The sequence below is a fragment of the Chrysemys picta genome, chromosome 6 (genome assembly GCF_011386835.1).
Source record: "Chrysemys picta bellii isolate R12L10 chromosome 6, ASM1138683v2, whole genome shotgun sequence".
NCBI classification, from domain to species: Eukaryota; Metazoa; Chordata; order Testudines; family Emydidae; genus Chrysemys; species Chrysemys picta.
The window spans coordinates 120,121,805-120,144,112 of record NC_088796.1 but is presented as its reverse complement, the minus strand read 5'-3'; positions in this window follow the sequence as shown (position 1 = coordinate 120,144,112).

Below are 22,308 nucleotides of genomic sequence, written 5' to 3'. Positions count from 1 at the left end.
TTCCTCTGAAACATCAGGGATGGCCATGGGTAGAGGTGGGACACTGAGTGGGGAGGCTGGTGCTCTGAGGTGGTACAGAAAATTCTCTTTCTCAGATGCATGACTACTGGCTCTTGCTCACATGATCAGGATCATACAGATGTCGACTTTTAGTGTTGAGAAGGAATTCCCACCCCCACCCCCCCAATTGGCAGGGGCCTTGTGGGGGTGGATGGGGAACCACCTGCATTTGCAGAGTAGGGCATGGATCATTTGTTACGATACCTGGAAGGAAGCCTCGTCTACCTCATCCTCCTGGTCTGGTGGTCTATAGCAGATGCGCACCACGACATCACCCTTGTGCTCTCGCCTCTAAACTTAACCTAAAGACTCTCAACAGGCTTTTCTCTAGTTTCATATGGAGCGCTGAGCAATCATACTGCTCTCTTAAATACAAAGCAACTCCTCCACCTTTCCTCCCCTGCCTGTCCTTCCTGAACAGTTTATACCCTGCCATGACAGTGCTCTGGTCATGTGAGTTACCCCACCACGTCTCTGTTTGATTTAGTTTCTTTCTATTGTGTTTTGTTTTTTAATTAAAATATAATCTGTGGTAGCATTTTGTGTTTAATATTCTACCTCAACTAAAGGTCCAAAAACTTCCCATTGGTACGTTACATGTTGGTGTCTGCATTAAAACATATCATCATGGAGGGGTTCTATCTGAAAGGAACATGACTTCTGAGACTTTTCTAAGGTCTGTCTGCCACAAAGAGGCAGCTTCCTTTGGGGGTAGACGCATAAGCCTTTCAACTCTTGTCTGCTTCAGAGCTCCTCTGCTTTCAAAAACTTTCTTCCTCAAACTATATTTTGAACAACAATTCACTTTGCAAGTTGGCTGCCATCAGCATCTACATGAGAGTTTGGGATTCAAAAAGTTTACTAGATGGATTGTGCTTCTGAAATTTCTATTTTAATGTCTGGAGTGAGATGCTGTAATTTAATTATGAAAAGATAATTCTGAGCACTGAATTATTTGGATCTCTAGTCAAGAAACTTCCTAATTCGGGAAAGATTCCAGTCTGGTCCTCTTGAGAAAACAAACACCTATCAGCAGCCACAAAGATGTAGAGTAAGGCTGGGTCTACACTACCCGCCTGAATCGGCGGGTAGAAATCGACCTCTCGGGGATCGATTTATTGCATCCCCGAATCGATGCTCTTACTCCACCAGCGGAGGTGGGAGTAAGCGCCGTCGACGGGAAGCCGCAGAGGTCGATTTTGCTGCCATCCTCACAGCGGGGTAAGTCAGCTGCGATACGTCGAATTCAGCTACGCTATTCACGTAGCTGAATTTGCGTATCTTAAATCGACTCCCCCCTGTAGTGTAGATGAAGCCTAATTAGTGTTTTGCCGCGCTGGGTCCAAAACAGAAAGGGATGATAGCTGTGTTTGACTAGACTTCTACAAAAGATCTTTACTCAGGGGCAGATTTTTAAGCCTTACTCCAAGTGACAGTTAAGTACCTAAATAACCTTACAAATCTGGCCCTTAGTTTCTTGTCAGTGCACTTGTTTAATCAGATCCTTTGAAGGACAGAGGCAGTAGGGAAGGTGTGTTTTTAATTTATAAGGGTTTGATAATTCATTATCAGATGTGTTCTTAAAGGTCAGTTTTAAATGTAGATTTCTGTTTAGCCAAAGGGAAGTCCCGACAAAGCAATTTTAAATACCTAGTCCATAAATGAGCAGTCTGATGATTCTTTATTCTTAGATTTTAAAAAGCAATAGAATACCTGAGTCTTCGAGCTAAGGAATTACCGTATTTCAGCAAAAGAGCCTGCTGACCTCTCATTGAAACTGAATCAAGTAACTAACTTCAATAAGCAGTCTCATTATTGATTAGCTCATTCATTCTTTTCTGAATTTCCTTTTGTTATTTTAATACATTTTAATATTTTAACAAAAAATGCTATTTTCCCCTCTATAACTACCTAAACCTAGAAAAAAACATATTGGTCCTTTATTAATAGACACTTTATGGAGTCTATTAATTATTAAGGCAGCCAACTCACTTTGCCTGAATAAAGAATTGTGTGTTTTGTTATTGCAATATAATTTCAGCCTTTAAATGTCAGCAATCATAGCATTGTTATTTTGAGATTAATAGTACTTTATGCTTACTATGTAGTAGCTATGTTCAGTGCATCTACAAAGCTCTCTACAAACTCCTTTTGAGGGTAAACTACCTTTTGCATTTTACCAACAGATACATTGAGACATTAATGGTCCTATCTGGCAAGGTGAGGGATATCTTCAGCGAAGTACTGGGCTACCCATCTTGCAGGACTGACCAGGAGTAGTTTTTCCAGGTCACACAGGGTATCGGCAGTAACAGAGCCAGGAAAAGATCCCAGAACACCAGAATTGAGAGCAACAGGTACAGTTGGGAGCATTTCTCATGAGCAATGTATTTGCACCAAAGTATACATTAAAACGTGTGTGTGTGTGTGTATATGTATTTTTTTAATCAGCAACAAGAATTGCTTCAAAATTCTCCACAGCGAAGTCTTAGGCAGTTTTTATCTTGCACGTTATGTACAAAAGATGGATTAATTCTTCCAGAACTACCGTGGTCCACAGAAAGGTGCTGGATTGGGAATTATTTCAGGAATTTTCATTACATGTATTATTATGTAGTGTGTACATATAGAAACAGCACAGTGAGGTATTGTATTTATTCATTAGCTCACACATCAATGGCGCATTATATGTAGTAAATTACTAACATTTTCTTTAAAGCTTTTCATAAAAAGCATAGAATCGCAGATATTAGAGATGGAAGAGACACATTTGGCCACTTCCTCCATTTGCCCTGCCCCTGCAGAAGAGCTCCCTGTAGTTCTAGTCTCTAGAGTACCTGGCTTTCAGCATTTAATTTGTTCTGGGAGTTGCAGGCACTACCACTTCTTTTTCTGTGTCTACAAAATACACTGGCCATCCTACTTCCATTCTGTGGTGTTCTTCTGTGGTGGTCTTGCATAGCAGAAGCCTGGGTGAAGTCAATCAGGATAGGTATGAGCTCACTTTGAGTGAGGCATGATGGGAATGCTCTCTAGAACATAAAGTCCAGTCTGAATGGCAGGGTGCCATTCTTTGTTGCTGTCACTGTTCCGCACTCTCCCATCGGCCCAGGAAGTCCACAAAGTGCATCGACTTCTGCTGAGAGAAATGAACCAAAATGGCTTCTGCTAATCTCTCAGTACCAGAGGTAAACTCAGTTAATCAGAAAGAATTAATGACATGTAACCAATCACAGTTCTTCAGCTATGATTATACAATAAAGAACTTAAATGTTCAGCAAATCACTTAAGTTCATGTTTACCTCCTATTGAAGTCAATAGGGCTTAAGTCCTTTGCCAAATCAGGGCCCTGAAGCACACTATTCTCCATATTAATTTTTCTCAAATCCAATGATTGATCCCCACTCTATCCAGGTCTCCTTGACATTGCAGTGAGCACTGCAGAACACACAAGAGATTGGGATGGGAAGAGAGAACGAAGCAGAAGTCTTTATAAATCTGATAAAACATAGATTTCTTGAAATATCAGATACTAAAACCAACTTTTGCTCACACTTTTGCAATGTTGGTGCAAAACCATTTGATTTTATAGATGAGATGTATGTAGTAGGTTTTCAGTTGGTTGTTTTTTTGCCTTGATGAAGAACTGCACAGTTAGGATTTATCATCAGAGAAGTTGAAATACTTGGGCCAGTCCTTATTGAGGCAAAATTCCTGTTGAAGCCACTGAGAACTTTGCCCAAAGACTGCAAGATGAGATCCCTTAAGGCAACAGCTGTGGGACAGCATTCCATTCCGCATATGAGAACAGCAGCTTCGACAGCTGCCCTTCTGTTAGTTTTACTGGGTGTACAAATGATTAACAAACAGACATCCTAAAAGTGCTCCCATCAATGCAAACACTTCCATTAACAGCAGTGTAATAAAACATTGACACAGACACATTGAGCCAACAGTCTCGTTGCACTTATGAAACAGGGAAAGCTATTACGTGAGATTTAGACAATCCCCCTTTCTCTCTTTCAGGATGCAAATGATACTTAATTTACAAGGGGAGCAACATAAAATTGTCATTTTTACAGCTTATACTGGCATTGTTTTTCCAGCTGTACTTGAGGGAGAGATAGATAGATAGATAGATTAGTGTTTTTCATTGCAATTATTATTGATGGAACCACTTGTGGTCCAAAATAATATCTAGAATGATTCCACTGTTTCCCTGGAGCAATGCTGATTTACGCCAGCTGACGATTCAGCCCACAATGTGACTTCATGACTGATTGGGGATGAGGTGGGGGAAGCAGATGTGTAGGGAGGCGGAATATAAGCTTTAGTGAGAACAGGAATCTTCCTTGTGTTCCTAACGGGTTTAGCTTTCTCATGACCAAGCGTTTTCTGTTTTCTTTCTCCCCCTTACTTTGCATTGCAATTAATTTCTGTGATTCATGGATGGCTCAGCACTACCCCGTAACATCAACAGTATTGGTGCTCGAGCATAGGCGAAGGGGAGCCGTTTTTTGTTTGTTTGTTTATACAAGCAAATGTAACAAAACATGTGTCTGCCGGTTGCAACAAAATGAATAAAACTGCACGTGCTAAGTGTTCTTACACTCCTTCGGGTTCAAAAATAGTGTTTGGACTGTCGTGGAATCAACTTATTTTATTCAATGTCAGACACACTTAGACTCAGATGTATTAGTAATTCCTTTGGTCGTCTTTTCTTGGTGGTCTCCATGGCAACTATTTCTACTACCATTAGTACCTCTGGGGCCAAGCCTTGTTCACATGTTTCTCAGCTGCTTATTTCTAATGAAGTAATTAATAGCTGCCATGTAACCATATTTAGATGTTTTGTGACCTTTGTTTTATTTATCTCTGTGAACCGTGCATCTTTTGTGTTCCCTTCTGTTTTGGTTGCTTTCATTAGCACTGGCTGTTGAATTCCTTCTTCCTGCTGGTCCCTCTTTAGGAAATAATTGGGGATGGTCTATTTCTAATGTCACTTTGGACTGAAATGTCTTTGTGTTACTTGTCCATTCTAATGATAGGACATCATGTTTGGACTGATTGCTTAGAGGCCCAATCCTGCATTTCCTTGAGTACTTCCATTGACTTCATTGGAATAACATAAATGAACAAGAAATGAAGATTAGGCCTGTATGCCTTTGGATATCTCTATTTATAATCCAGTAGCATTTAGACGTTGCAAGTGAGAATGAAGTCCCGTCATGCAAGACAGCGTACAAACACTGAAGTCTATGGGACGTAGGCACATGCTTAAGTGGTGTCCTGAATAGAGGTGGACTTAAGCATGTGTTTAAGAACTTTCCTGAACTAGGGTGGTAGTGAGAGACAGTGTGTCCCAAAGAGTATACAAGCTTAAAGGATAAGACAGACAAACATTAGAAGGGGAAACAGGGGCACAGTGGCAGGGCTGCGAATAGAACCCAACTCTCTTGATTCCTACTTCACTAGTAAAGCCGCTCGATCATAATATCTCCCAAAAGTTATATATGAGGAAGTGAAGCCATTCCCTGCTCATATAAAATACTATTCTTTCTGTTGCTTGCTTTCTAAAGAGATATCTTTTTTTCAGTGAAAGTAGGTTTTTTTTGTCCCCCCCCTTTCTCAAAGGGGTCTGAATTTGGATTGAAAAAATATAATTTTTTTTAAATTTCCAAATTAGAACATTTTGTTTTGGCAGTGATTATTGTCATACTGAACATGCAAAAAAAATGAAGTTTTGTAAGTTTCAATGTGGAACCAGTCATGCTACAAAATATTTCTTTTACATGACAAAACCTAAATTTCTCTCTTACAAAATGGTCCACAGAATTATATTTCTCAGACCTGTAAGTGAAATTTCACTTTAAAAAAATGTCATGATTTGAGGATGCTAAAATCACCCTCACACCCAAGGTCAGTATTTCAAGAATGCAACATACAGCTTTTCCACATTTTGTGTTATAAAGCACTATCAAAGTCTACTTCCTGTGTATCCCCATCTGCTTTATTTCTGTGCTGGTTAGATTTACTATGCCAGATTTCAGGTTTATTAGAGCGCGAAGGTGGGTGAGGTAATACCTTTGATTGGACCAACTTCTGTCAGTGACAGAGGCTTTCAAACTTACGCAGAGCTCTTCTTCAGGTCTGGGAAAGGTACTTCAGTTTGAAATACCTCCTTATAGAGTGGTCACTCGTTTGTCAAATAAATACAGGACAATTATAAGAAAAACCCAGAAAAATGCTTTGTTTTCAAGAGAAAACATTACAATGTTTTTATTCCAGGTATAAAAACCATTCACTGGTATCGTAGACTATGATTGTTCACAGGGCTTGGTGAAACACAGAAGAACATGTGGTCTATTGTCTTGATATGTGACACAGGAGATTCAGCACTAAATAAAGATTGTCCCTTAAAATAAAGAATGGGCATGTCACCCTAATTCCATTTCTGAAAGCTGCCTAAAATATCCTCCTTCCGCCCCCCCCCCTCACAATTTTTTTTTCAAATGTTGATAGAGCTGGTAAATTTTTTTTTTTAAGTAAACAAAATTTTGATTAAATTTCCTCAGATTTTTTTTAACTAGCTCTATACCATTGGCTAGTCTGGTTACAGAAGATAGTGTATATTTATGGCTTGGCTGATGATGATGAGGAAAGTCAGCACTTTGCCGTATCAGGTCTTCTACAAACCATTACCTGCTGTAATGCCACCACCCAGCCCACAAGAAGAGGGAATGCATTCCTCAGCCACCAACACTTCTCAACGAAGAATGCTGTGCCACCTACATAGAGTCATTCCACCTGTTTGGTTCTCTTTAGAGAGAGAAGTGGTCTCTAAAATCAAATGAACTGGAGGATTTCGTTAGCAGTGACTGTGGTGCATAAACTGACTGACCCACATCCTTTATCTTTTGAAGTGTCACCATTAGAGCTGGTTGGGGAATGGTTGTCCCATCCTGTGAAAATTTTTGAGATATGAAAAAAAAATCCATCTTGAATCAGGCGAAAGTCAAAATCTCAAAAAATTTTGTGAACCAAAAATCTGAGGTAAAAAAATATTCAGTTTGGGTCAATCGAAATATTTTCTTTCAATAATTTTGAAGTGATCTGTTTTGATTTTGACCATTTTTAATTGTATTTCACAATTAGTTTATATTTTGAATTAAAAGTTGTTTTGAAATGGAAAACTAGATTTTCTTTTTTGAAAATGTTGAAACAAAACATTTTGACAACTTCAAAACTTTTTTTAGTTTTTTTTTTTTTTATGTTGAAAACTTACTGACCCAAAAAACCTCTAATCACCATTCCGATGCACTACTGACACTGAAAAAAACACTGTAACATGCAGAAATATACAGAATGTATGAGACCATGACCATAATCCAGTGCAAATAATAAATAATTGTTAATTAACTGTTACAGGAAATTAAGACCATTTAGAAAATAGTTTCTCTTCATACAAAACAAAAAACAAACAAAAAACAAATTTAGTGAAGTGATAAATTTCCCCCTAAATCTGCTTCTTTCCCCCCAGCCCTGTACTAAAACTATTTTGATTTATTGACAAATGGAAAGGAAAACAGTTTCCATCAAACTCTGTAGGCCTCAGGCTAGAGATTTTAAACTTTCTTGGGCAGGGATTTCATTTAATTCTCTTACCAGCTGTAAAACACCATGTACATCTACTGTGCTGACTTCTGTAGATTAAATGCATTCCCAAGCACCAAAGTTTGGGTCAGATACAAACTTCCCCACAGTTCTGGGGTGTTTGGATGTATGGTTTTGGTTCATTGCTACTGTAAATACATATAATAAATTATAATAAATGCCTGGTGGTGAAGTCAGTGACAATTACTGATCAGATTCAATTACTGTTGACTAAAGCAAAGAGAGATGGAAAAATTGGCAAGGGAATTTTTATCACCGTAACGGCGCAAAGGCCAGACAAAAGAAGCACAATGCTTTCCAAGTTAACATGCTCTTGATTTAACAAGATCCCTGACTGTCTTTTTGTTGGTTGTTCCTTTGTCTGTTTGTTCTTTTGTTATGGGAATTTGGCAGGTTCTTAACCTGAGTGCGCGATGTGATTTATTTTTTTAATGCTATTGAGGGCTGTAGGTCCCAAAGGTAGGTAGTTTCTTACATAAGAACAACAGGATAGACCCTGAGATGGTGTATATCCCTGCAGCTACATTGGAGTCAATGGAGCTCTGCTGATTTATACCAGCTGAGGATCTGGAGTAATATTTCTGCTAGTGCTGGAAGACAAATTGTTACTGCCAGATACAGAAGTTAGTACTGAAAAATACCAGCATGGCTCTTCGAGCATACAGCAGTAGGATTTATGAATGGGAGGACTGCAGTAGATCAGGATGTGCGCTTGTCATATTTTTCATTCTGTGCATATATATTATACTGTATAAAAATATCTTCCCTAAAGTAGAGAGATGGGCATGAACTGCCAAGTTCAGATCCAAATTCAAACGGCCCAACGGTTCAGGAGTATTTGGACTTGGGAGTTTGATTTGACCCATTCTAGAGAAAGGTGTTAGCCATGACATTGAGATTTGTGTCCAAAATAACCCAAAGTGTATGGGAGTTCAGGGTGATCTCTATTGTAAAACCACTCCCCCCAAAGACCTAATGTCTCAAGACCTTCCCTTGCATTATAGTCCGGTGGAATATAGGCCCATTGCAGAGCTGCCACATTTGAGAGTTGGGGTGGCTGACGGGAAACTGCTTGCTTCACGGGTTCCTCCTGCTAGATGGATCATGGCGTGATCTTGGGGTCGGCTGTGGAGACGCTTGCTGGCTCACCTTCCAAAACAGGCTAGCGCACTTAGCTCACATCTGACCGAAGAGCAGGTATAAGAGTGGCTCTTCAAAAGTAAAGAGCATCTTTGGGGTGGCAGCAGAAGAGAGTTTCCAGAGATAGTCCATCATTGCCTAGTGCTACCTAATGACTTACTGAATGAAATCAGAACATGACAAGCAGGCATGTATATCAGAGTCACAGTGGGAAAATAATCCATAAGCATAGGCTTCTAAAAGATTTAGTTGCTCAGGCTGAGCATTTCAAAGCTGCCTTAGGGGATCTGGACACCCAATTCCCATTCATTTCTAATGAGAATCAGGCACCCAAATCTCCTAGGCAGCTTTACTACTCTCAGCCTAAAAGGTGCATTTAAAAATAGCTACAAAACATAGGAGCAAACCTCATGTTAAAATTAAGATCCAAAAGAACTATTATCTGGGAACATCGATATTATAACCACACCCCAAACAGACACACATAGGATGGGTGCAGGAGTGCGTTACCCCTGCTCTCCAGGCTCTGGTCCTCAGGCTAGTGGAAATGGGCAGGTATAACATCTTGTATTACCATGCAGCATGCATAATTTAGTATTTAATTTAGCCTGTGTTTAGTGTTGTTTTCACTCCCTGTTTTGCTTTTTTAAAAGTACCACGTCGCTTGTTGAGGTGGTTTTATTTCAAATCAAAATCAACGTCTTTGTCTTTTCTGGGCTCCCCTACACGTTCTATGCCTCACCTTCTATTTTAAACTATTGTGGTTATAAACCACAATCAATTTGCAGCAGCAGGAGTGTAATTAAAAATGATAGCCATAGCAGCTGCATTGAAAAATCAGTCATTCCCTAGAAGAGTAAATGGCAGATCTTGCACTAATCTGAATGCGCGACATACTCCTATAAAGGCTTTTTTTCCAATATGTGATAGAAGGGAAACCCATTTATATTTTCCACTGCAAGGTTTTGAAAAATGAACAGAGACCCCCCCCCCCCCCCCCGTGTCTGCTGGAAATTGCTTCCCTGATGTCTGGGACTCTGTAAAATGCAGATGATTTATAACTCTGACAATCTTTACACCCCTGAGACTGAGCAGTGGAAAGCTTTGCAGGAAGGTTTCTAGGGGACCAGGTACAATCATCCAGTGTGTAAGAACTGAACAAAGGGATAGTGACTGTACAGTATTTCCTAGGCCCTGCCAAATGCAGGGTTCCAGGTTGAAACAGTAAGAGAGGCCTTGAGAATAAATGGGGATACAGGGAAAGAATGTGATTTCATGGTGCTTAGTTTTCTGTAAATCTGTGTCTGATAAGAACTTACGGGTGAAAAGGATTAGGCAAAAGATTTTGAAATCTTTGAGTGTCGAGAGAGAGAAATTTCCAACTACTCCAGTGGACTGAGAAGAGCTGGTTGACAATTTTTCAGTTGGAAAATGCCATTCCCTCAAAATCCAAACTTTCCACAGGAACTTGTCAATTTTAACAAAGAATTGAAAAGAGTCATTTTGATAAGGTCAGCGTGTTAGCGAACTTTATTAAAATGGTTTTATATTTTTGTTTGTTTCAAAACATTTTGCTTCAAAAATGATAAAATACAGTGATTTGATTTCATCAGAACAAAAGGTTTTGATTGACTTGAAACGAATTTCTTTCAAAAATTTTCTTTTGCAGGAAATTTAATTTTTTTTTGTTCTGAACAAAAACACATTTCAAAGATCGGAATTTCCAATGGAGCAGAGATTCTGACTTTCAGACAGGTCTGCTGGGAACAGGGCCGGCTCCAGCATTTTTGCCACCCTAAGCGGCTGCAAAAAAAAAAAAAGCCGTGATCGGCGGCACTTTGGGGACAGCTCTACCGCCGCCGCTTCATTCTTCGCTTCCCTCTGAGAGGGACTGAGGGACCCGTCGCCGAATTGCTGCCGAAGAGCCGGACATGCCGCCCCTTTCCATTGGCCGCTCCAAGCACCTGCTTGCTGCGCTGGTGCCTGGAGCCGGTCCTGGCTGGGAAGTTAGTACCTATATTCTAGGTCTCTCTGAAAAGCTTTATAAGCAGTGCTGGAATTGATAAGGTGTGGATGGTTCTGTGCTACTCACATTCTCCCTGAAGCTAGTTGGGAAAAGGTGAAAACAGATAAAAAAATAATTGTGATAAAGCACAGCATCACTGTCAGGGCGTCATTCCACCTCATCATTTACTTCACTTTGTACGCCACTTAGATTTACAGCGTACCCGAAATAAGACCTGGGTTGCATTTCAATTTCTTCATTATAAGGAATCAGGGCAACATACATACTGCAATACATTTTGACTATTTTAGGCAGAAATAAGGGAAGATGGAGTTATACAGATAGGGCCTGATTCTCCATTACCTTGGACAGCCATTTACACCCATGCAAAACGAGCCTAAAAATTAGCAGATCAGAAGGGTGGCATTTCACATCTACTTTTCACACGAGTAAATGACTGCACAAAGTGCCCGGTGATACAGTGTAAGCCCCACACTCTTTTTGTACATGTACAGTGTGTTATGGAGACAGCCGCTTCATAGGTAAGGCTGGGTAGAGAGCTGGACTTTAAGCTGTCTGTGTCACACTATTGAATTTAGTTTCCAAATCTGGGCACAATAACTCTTGAAAGAACAAATGAATTCTCTAGGTCATATTTTGAAAATCAAATATTTAACTGATTTGTAAGAAACATTTTATTAATACGCCCTTTCTGAAAACGGAAAGATCCCATCTTTCTCCCGTTTTACTGAGTTCCTCCAGTTAAACAACTACAGCATGTATCAACTCCAAACTTTTCTCTCTTTCCCTGTCTTCTAATATCTCACACAGAGCCCACACGTAATACTATTCCCCCACTGGGATCACCAATTTCAGTTATGCCAACAGCCATCATGTTCTATCAGCTACATTCAGTGTTTCCAAGCTGCCTCCCTGACTCACTCTGCCCATTACAGATAACCCGAGGATTCAGATGAGCAGCAGGGGCTATAGGGGATGTGCTGAGGTGGGAGCAGGAAAGGAGGCAGCATCAGTAGGTCATTGGAGAGAGCTAGGTTTAGTAGTGGGGTTCAAGGTAAGTGGGGTGGGGGAGGTTTGGCAGGGGGAAGAGGTTTGTATGCAGGCAGTTTGAGATGGAGCCATAGTTGTGCAGAAAGTTTAGAGGGCATGGGAGCTTAGTTCCTCAGCTGCTCTCCCCCGCCTGGCTGCCTGTGTTCTCTGGCACGAATAGCGTAGCTGAATTCGATGTATCGGAGCCGACTTACCCCGCTGTGAGGACGGCGGCAAAATCGACCTCTGTGGCTCCCTGTCGACGGCGCTTACTCCTACCTCCGCTGGTGGAGTAAGAGTGTCGATTCGAGGATCGATTGTCGCGTCCCTACGAGACGCGATAATTCGATCCCCGAGAGATCGATTTCTACCCGCCGATTCAGGCGGGTAGTGTAGACCTAGCCTAAGTGTAGCTGTTGGTCTAGCCGGACCCTCAAGTTATAAAATCCACATTTACATGTATGTAAAATGACCCACTGTTGAATATGTCAAACATTTATCCACGCTTACACACAATGGTATCCAAAATACCACTACTATTTCCCACTGCTGTTCCTTCTCTAAATATTTAGGGGATATGTATTCAATTTCTGCAGATCAGTTAAGTGTATACTTAACTCTAAGAATATGAGTAGCCCCATTAACTTCAGTCGGGTTATTCATGTGCTTAAAGCTAGGCACATCCTTATGTGCTTTGTTGAACTGGCCCTTATTTGCTTATGTAAGTATGTCTAAGGAGAATCTGGTATTGCTGCCTGGTAATTGTTGGCAAAGGGGACTTTTTAATGGCAATTATCCTTAGTTTTTTCACCAGTAGCAGGCATAATATGGACAGGGGTCTTTTTTTAAATAAGTAATCCAATTATATTTAATTTAAAAAATAAAATTACAGGTATTTTTCATGTCAGTTAACCATTTCAGAATGTGAAGTGTGAGTGAACACAGCCAAATAGAAATGAGAGAAACTTCAGCATTTTGAATCAGGTTCTAGCAACCTGCAGAGCAGAAGAGCTCTGCATCTCTGACTCATCCTGGAGGCCAGACCATATGGGTCTTATGGGCTCCAAAGCAGGGCTGTTAAAAGAGTCTGAGTGTTTCTCTGAGGCAAGGGCACAAACAGGGAGGACTTACAGTGGGAAAACCTAGGGACAACCCAGCTCAAGTTTTGTTTGGTTTTGCTGAGGTTTAAATTAACAAGAAAGGCAGACCCCAGGAAGAGAGTTAGATTGGTCCAGAGCCAATGTGAAGGGTCAGAGCATCACCTACTTACACTGTCCTCACCTGCTTACACTGCCATACCTTTCAGTAACCCAAAGGGAATGCTTTACTGATTCGTTGACTATCGGCAGTGCCATATCACTTTATCACATATCACTTTATAAAAATTGTCAAATACATTGAATTCCACTGAGAATAGTGCTAGATGTCAAAAAATGCCACAACACCAAAATGTTGTGACACACAGAGCGAATTTTGGATGGCATCTTGTCTCTAATTACTTCTTAATTTTTTTTAAAAATGTTTCTTCAAAGAACATTATTCTCAAACTGTGCAGCTGCTCTCACATTTCAGTGCAAGACATCTAACAGTCTTTTGAAACTAAAAGTGAAATAATTGATCATTAGAAATGACTAATCGGTATTAAAGTATGCTAAATTATGCTTAAAGGCACTTCTTCAATGACGAAAACGTGGACGTGGTGCTATGATGGGGGAGGAGGGGTAAATGAATATGATTAAAATCATTTCATACCATGGCATCAAATTAGAATTTCTAAACTCTAAACAAGTTTCAGAGTTAGGACATCCTTTCTGTCTCCACTTTAGAGTTTATGTTTCATGTTTCTTTTATAGGGAAAGAGAATGTAACTGGATCTAGTGCGGTCTAGTGAACAGGGCACTGGACAGGGAGTCAGGAGACCTGGGTTTTATTTCTAGCTCTGCCACGGACCTTCTATGTGACCTGGGCAAGGCACTCATCCTTTTCACTCCCACATTTGTCTGTCTTGTCTGTTTAGATTTTAAGCTCCTCAGAGCGGGACATTCACTCAGTGTGTGTTTGTACAGCACCTAGCACAATGGAGCCCTGATCTAGTCTGGGGCCTGTAGGCACTGCAGTGACGCAATTAATAATAATGACTCCTGGATTCTATTGCTGAGTGTTGACCCAAATCCCCTCTTGACCATGGACCTTTCACTTTATCACTCCAAGGCTCGGTTTACACACCTGTACAGTGGGTGTAGCCATTATCTGTCAGAAGCAGGAGCGGTCTCTTACGATGTCTGTATACAGCTCCTAGAGCAATGGGGACTTGAGCTTGGTTGAGGGCCTCTGAGTGCCACTGTCATACAAATAATAAATAGGGTCTTCTTCTTAGCATATGTGCAATGTGCCTCAGGAGGCACATGACCAACATTCATTACAAATTTGGTCCACTGGTTGGGTCATTAGCTTCCCTGGCCTGTGCGTAACTGTGGTTATGATACCAAACTGCCTTCCAGATAAAATGTAGGGAACAATTATTCACTCTAGGGGTTGGCTGGTGCACACTTTGATGGAGGACTGCTGGTGGTGGAAAGCCCATCTTAAGTATGCAGTGCTACAAGGCACCCACAACCGCTCCTCTGCCAGATGCTCTACAGGCAGCGAATGCAGCTCAGAAAGCGTATGGTGCTATAGAACTAGATGATGTACCGGATCATTGCACCCTTACTGAAATCTCTGATGGCTGAGCTCCTAGGGATACCCCAGGGTAACTTAAATACTGACTTTCCCCTGTGCTTCCTAGAGATCAAGGATAGATTGTGCTGCAGGAAGGCAAAATCCTCAATATGGTCCTCAATGCCTTTGCTTATGTTGTTAGACATTGCACCAGCTAAGAATGTGTACAGCTGTGCCAGCAAACATGAGTGCTACCCCATGAGAACAACCCAGGATGTCATGACTAGACTTCAGAATACTTCAGTCTGAAAAAAGAGAGTCATATCAGAGCGATGCTGGTTTCTGAGCCATTCCCTTCTCTGTTGGGCTTTCAGTTGCACTCCAGATGCCATCCAAATTATCCTGCTGCTCAGAAACATGTGCAATTCCCAAGTGAAGGTCTTCCATTACTGTGCTGGCCTCTGTGTAGTATTAATATTCCAAGGGTGGCAATGTTCTCTCTTATAGGGAGAAAAACAGTCCAATATTTCTCAAAGACAAACAATGCCTCACTCTCAGAAAGTGCATTCCTTGTTGTGCTGCTGAAAAATGATGCTAGCGTTTGATTCTTTGACAACACGTTATCAAACTACCTGCCCCCAGCAAACTTGGGGCCTGATTGAAAGCCCATTGAAATTGAGAAGACTCTCGTGGATTTTGGATAGGGATCTTTGGCCCTAAGACGATTTAAAGAGAGAGAGAGAAAAAATCATAAGCCAAAAACCATCGTGCTAAATCTTGAGTTCTGGCAGGGCACCACGTGCAGCTGAATATTTGTTATCCCCCGGGATCATACGTGAGTCACAGCAATTAGATTCCCCCGTGTTTGCTTTAGTGCCATTTGAAAATGTCTCTTATTATAGATAACGTACATTTGTTTGTGCAACACTGGCACTTTATCAAGTGTAACGGCATTTCCAAATGAATTGTGTGGCAAGGAATCATAAAAGGCTTAGGCTGAAAATGATCTGATTGGCGGCCTCTTCTGGAAGACACGTTACATTAATCAAAATTAAAGCTGTTGAATTTCCAGAGGTGGGGCGGTTGTTTTTTGGGGGTGGGTGTTTTTTTTTTTTTTAAATAAAAGCTTCATGTGAGTGGCATGAGAAGGAAAAGCTGGGCTCCACCGGACTTGCTGCAAAATACAGAGGGGTAGGAGCCTAAATGTTCAAACCTAGTGGGGGATCTGGAGGTCATTTCCACTGAAAATCAAGTCACTTTTCATTAGGTGCCCAAATGTGGATTTAGGAACCTCACTTTAGGCATCCAAGTATGACAATTTGGGCTGTGACGTTTCATGGGGAGAAGGTGTTCAGTTGTGCCTGTTTTTCACTGCATTAGGGTATCTGCAAACATGCCATAGTAGTTCTCTGCTTTAGGAGAAATACTATGGTGCATCGATGCACAAGGAAGGGAGCATTAATAAATGCGCGTGTGCAATATGTGACGGTGGCGCTATAAAGATTTCAAGTTAATCGCTACTATGGAGGCACTGTTTGTGTCAGGATACCAGGTATCATGGTGCTGGATGTGGTAGCAGAATCTGAATAGGATGGACTAGCATAGCAAAATGGCTCTTAATTTTAAAACCAGCCATAAGAATTCCATATCCAGAACCTTCCTGTGAGGCACCATCACCTGCAAGGGAAGGGTAAGAATCCCAATTAGGCATGCTGGGCACCTGGGGGTTGATTAACTAATTGCCTTCTGGACAGAGGAGGTGGAGCTAGGCCGTGTAAGGAGCTGAGGGAGCTCAGTTGAAGGGAGAAGACCCAGGAGAAAGGAGGGGGGTAGGGCATTCCCTCTATCAGGGAAGGGCCTGGGGTAGGCAGACCAAAGAAGGCTGCAGGGACAGAATTGATCCCTGTGTGGACCCTGGAAAGGGGGCACAATCCAGGGAGAGACTGCACAGGAGGCAGGACTCTCTCACAGAGAGAATCTCATGGGGAAGACAGTAGGTTCCAATGCAGGGGAGCCTTAATTAGGGCCAGCAGTAGGTAGGCACGGTAGGCTCCTGTGGGAGGGAGCCCTGCGATAGAGTTTATAAATGAAAGCAGAAAACTTCAGTGGCCCAAGGGAGTAGAAGACTTATTCAGATTTTGTTTGGATTTTCATTCAGACCTTTTGGTTACCTCAGAAGGAAGTTGAATCTTATGTGACTTGGCCAGAAGGCTGAGCCATGAAAGACCCCGGTAAGAGGTCGATGGCCTGCGGGAGGGGGTGGAGACAAAGACACCAGTGACGACACGCATTGACCCCAGGGGGAGCGCCAGGGGTGAGTGTGCCCCCATTACACCTCGTTCTTTTATTGTACAATCCACAGCTACTAGAATCTCCGAGGGCAGAGGCTGAATAACTAACACATACATAGGGGTCTCTTCATCTTCTCATGATGAAACCGATCCCTGAAAGGCAGGCAGGCAGAATGGGAGTTCTCTCCTTCTGCGCCGAAAAAGCCAGAGTCAGAGGAGCGAGCGAGCGAGAGAGAGACAGTACCACGGGTCCTGAAAGATATGGTTACATCACAGCCCTGCAATCTCATCTCTTGGTATGGGTTTCATGCATGGAGTGGTGGAGGAACCTGACTATGAAGGGAAAATCTCTGTGACAGGCAGCTGCCATGGCCACTTCCATCAGCTAGACCCTCCTCTTCCTCCTTCCAGCCTTCCCCCATAGCCTGGCCCAAGCAAGCCCCACGTTGTGGAGCAAAAGTGCGAGAGGTCCAGCAAATGGAGAAGTCCCCCAAGAGATGCGGTAGCTCTGGAACAAGAACCTGCCTTCAAATAGTGCTCAAAGGATGATGGCTGTTCAGAAGTACCATAATCCAGGCCTGTGCAGCTCCTCTTCCAGAGGCTGGCTGCACTGCCCCATTGTTCCGGATGCTATTCCTTGTTCACCTGTCTCCTAAAACACTGTATGATTTTTTAAAAATTGAGCCTTCTGATTCAAATTTCACTGGTGAGTGTATCCCCCCCTCCCCGTATCTCCTCCTGGCTTCCGTGCACACAGGGTAACATTTTCAAAAAGCACCTAGATGACGTAGGGCTTTTTAAAAAGTGAGTCTTAGGATCCTGTCTCTTAGATAATGGGACTTGGACTTCTAAGTCACGTAGGTGCTTTTGAAAATCAATACCTCTTGCTTGTGGACAGTGGAGCAGCACACTCCTCCCAGCCCTGTGCCACATGACCCCATTTCTTACAGCCATAATTGTTCTTGATTTTTAGATTTTGTCCATGAACCTGGTAATATATAAAAGGAGACAACAGACTTAGACTAGGTGGTGACTCGGTTTACTGTAATTAAGCCTCTGCTTCTTCCCTACAAAACCATCACCTTAAAATAATAAATATTCTTATGGCATTAACTTAACGGGGAGTTACAAACTGACAGACTTTTTCTTTAGTTACTACAAATGTCTGGTTCAATGTGGCTTTCCCACAAATATAAAAGAGATGCAGCCTATATAAATAATATTGTCAGGTCTCATTCCCCCTCCCCCCCGAAGTAATTATTAAGAGTTGGTGTTTATGGGAGTTTGTATTATTCTTATGGTCTATGCACTTAATATGCCTTATTTGCATTGTCCATTCCAATTGTGAGCATTTGCTGTTTAATGGCATATTGCCTCTTATTCCATATGCAGCAGAATGGCGGGACAGGTGAAGCTTTTGAAGTAATATGTTTATTTCCAATACATTATGGAATTTAGGGGACAGATTCAGTAATTGTGCGGCACCCACAATTGGAGCCAGGTTTTCAAAAGAGCTCAGCTCCCACTAGATGAAGTGGCCAGATTGTCAAAAGCGCTGAGTGCTTACCAGCTCCTATTGATCTCCATGGGAGTAGCTGAGCACTTCTAAACATCTGGCCTCTTATCTAGGTTCCTAAATGGGGATTAGAATCATAGAATCGTAGGATTGGAAGGGATCTCGAGAGGTTATCTGTCCAGTCCCTTGCACTCATGGCAGGACTAAGTATTATCTAGTATTATCCATCCCTGAAAGATGTTTGTATAACCCACTCTTAAAAATCTCCAATGATGGAGATTCTACAGCACCCCTAGGCAATTTATTCCAGTGCTTAACCACCCTGACAGGAAGTTTTTCCCAATGTCCAACTAAACCTCCCTTGCTGTAATTTAAGCCCATTACTTCTTGTCCTACCCTGCTCAGTTAAGGAGAACAAATTTTTCTCCCTCCTCCTTGTAAAAATCTTTTATATACTTGAAAACTGTTATCATGTTCCCTTCTCAGTCTTCTCTTCTCCAGACTGAACCCATTTTTTTTCCAATCTTCCCTCATAGGTCATGTTTTCTAGACCTTTAATTACTTTCTCCAATTTGTCCATATATTTCCTGAAATGTGGCTCCCAAAACTGGACGCAATATTCCAGTTGAAGTCTAATCAGCACAGAGAAGAGCAGAGGAATTACTTCGCGTGTCTTGATTATAGCACTCCAGCTAATACATCCCAGAATGATATTCACTTTTTTTAATAACAGTGTTACACTGTTGACTCCTATTTAGCTTGTGGTCCACTATGACCCCCAGATCCCTTTCCACAGTACTCCTTCCTAGGCAGTCATTTCCCATTTTTGTATGTGTGCAACTGATTGTTCCTTCCTAAGTGGAGTACTTTGCATTTATTTGTCCTTATTGAATTTCATCTTATTTTTTTCAGACCATTTCTCCAATTTGTTCAAATCATTTTGAATTTTAATCCTATCCTCCAAAGCACTTGCAACCCCTCCCAGGTTGGTATGGTCCGCAACGTTTATAAGTGTACTTTCTATGCCATTATCTAAGTCATTGATGAAGATATTGAACAGAACCAGACCCAGAACTGATCCCTACAGGACCCCATTTGATATATCCTTCCAGCTTGCCTGTGAATCAGTGATAACTACTCTCTGGGAATTGTTGAGTGCTAAGCTCTCTTGAAGATCTGACTGGTTTGAAGGTCTAAACCATGTGTTTGTCTCTTAAAATACAAACTTTTGGAGAGGAAAGGTTAAATATTGCTGAATTATTTTGTTTTTTTCACTCCATCCTCAGATTTTATGTGAAGGGGGGGAAATGACTTCAGACTAAGACCTGCCATGCTTGGAGCAGATTTTCTTACCCCCGTTGAAAACATCTCTCTATGCTCTTAGCATACAGGCATGTGCTATACAGGCACTTACCATATGGCCCATTCATAGACTATTAAGGCCATCGTGAACTTAACAGAGCATCATAAAGTCCTTACTCAGTCCAGAGTGATACTAAAGACTCATTGATCCATTGTGAATTCAGATATAATGAAATTCCATTTAGTAATGAAGTGGAATGGAAGTCCCAAATTATTTCAATGTGATGTGTATCTGTCTAGGTACTAAGGTGGGCCCACTTCACTCACCATAGCCTCTGAGTGACTGTGCCAATTGTATTTTCAATGAGAGCAAACCTCAGACTTGCCCAGCAGAACTTGGTTCCAATATTTTGCTCTTGCACCCACACATAGAATTCCTCTGGTTGTTAATGGGAGTTCTGTGAAGGCAGGGCAAGTTTCAGAGATGAAATCACGGTGAGGAGAATTTTGTCCATGGTGAAGTTATTCTCTGAAAAAGAATCACTTTACTATGCTTTCTTCCATTGTGTACAGTATGTAATTTGCATACTAACTTATAGACAGATGGCTTACAAAAATTGCTTCATCAGTCAAGATGAATGCATAATTTCACTTTCCCATCAGAAAACAAATAGCCTGCCCTTTAAATCCTTCTTTACAGAAACATCTTCACTTAGACCCAGTGCCCAAATGGATGTCCAAAGAACAAACTGTGAATCAAATGAAAGTAATCATTATTAGCCAAATGCACCCTTTCATTTTATTGCCTAATAAAAGGTGGAAAACAATGGACTTATAGATATCTCTAACTGCAATGATATTGTAATAGGAAACATCTCTTGTAGGCCAACAGTAATAAGTTTCTCCTGACAGAGATAACGGCTTATTACACAGTATATAGGATAATACATTCTATTCAGCACTGCTAAATAATTTGCTAGGCCCATATTTTTCATTTTTCCCTCTGCTTTGTGATTAGTAGCGGCCAGTCATTTTCTATAAGTTACATATGTGCATGTTTATTTGACACTTACATCCACAGAGCTGTGTTTGAGGGTTTTTTGGAGTTGTAGCAATTCTGTGTTTCTCCTTATGTAATCTACGAACGTACGCCTGACTTGACTGGGGGTTCTGTGTATCAATATTTTTTGGTAAAATTGTTTTGTAATTAGTTTGCACACATGAGTAACTTTAGGCATGTGAATAGCCCATTGAGTTCTACAGCATGACTCATGTGCATGAAAACAACCACCTGCATAAGTATTTGCAGATTTATAGGCTGGGATTGGTGCATTCCACAAATCTGTATGGAAGCATTACACAAATATATGGATGCATACACACATATATTTAACACACAATGGTAACTTTTAACTCCTTGTTTACCAGTAGTTACTATACCAGATATAAGAGATCACAGTATTGCCTATTCTAAATATAAAGTATCTTAGATTTAGTAAGTGCAAATCATAACCACTGAATGGAAGGAATATCTCCTATACTCAGAGTATGCAACTAGCCCCTTCACTGGGATTGATTAAATGTCTGTTTTCCCCAGGGTTTGCATTTTGGGGGAAGGGAGGGAAAGCAGGGCAGGGAGGGGTTGACAGAGGCATTACTACGTTGGATTAGAACAGTGAGTGCAGAATTAATATATACAGAGAGATAGATATTCCACGCCAAATTAAACTCGGATACCTCATAACAGCAAGGTGTTGACACGGTGTTAGTAATCATTGCCCTAAATTTACAGTTGGTCTGTAAACAGATCCAAAATGTTTTTAAGCATCATAAAATGTGTAGGGGTATTAGAAAGGCCTTGTCACTAAAACATTTAACTCAGACCCTCAGCTGATGTCAGTTCTATGGAGCAAAGCCAGTTTACACCAACTGAGGATCTGATCCATTGTTCCCTGTCTGTGTCCAAGGAGAATGAGGATAGAGGTTGTGAGGGAAAGAAAGGAACAGACTGTGGCAGGAAACTGGTGGCAACCCAGTCAATACCAGTTATCTTTTATTTTCTTTCTGGTGCAGCAAGAGGTTATTAGACTAGTTCATTGCTTTGGATTTTCTGTTACATAAAAAAGAGCAGCTTTTATTTTATTTCTGTGATGAAGCCCATCGTGGAATTCCTGAAATATTTAAGAAATAATTACACCACATGGTGTGCATCTGTCCTGGACACACCTCATTGACAATTCCTGAATTGAGACAATGTTGAGAACTCGTCAGGCTTTGAGAATACGATTTTGAAACAGACTCATTCTCTGCCAGATTCCAGCTACAATAATACTTAAAATATATATGGAGCACAATTTATTATAATGATCCTGGCTCTTATCCATTTACTTTTATGCAATTCTCTGTCTCTCAAATGCCATTTCCATGACTGTTATGAACACTGCGCGCATCTCTCAACCTTACTTAGCATTTAATCACTTTGAATGCTATGCTGTTCTTCCCCAGCCTTTCACATAAAAATAGAAGTAAAGCAAACCAGAAATAAACAAGCCTGCCTATTGTTGTTAGAGAGGAAAAGAGTGTGCTGCAAATGACAACTTTGGGCCAGT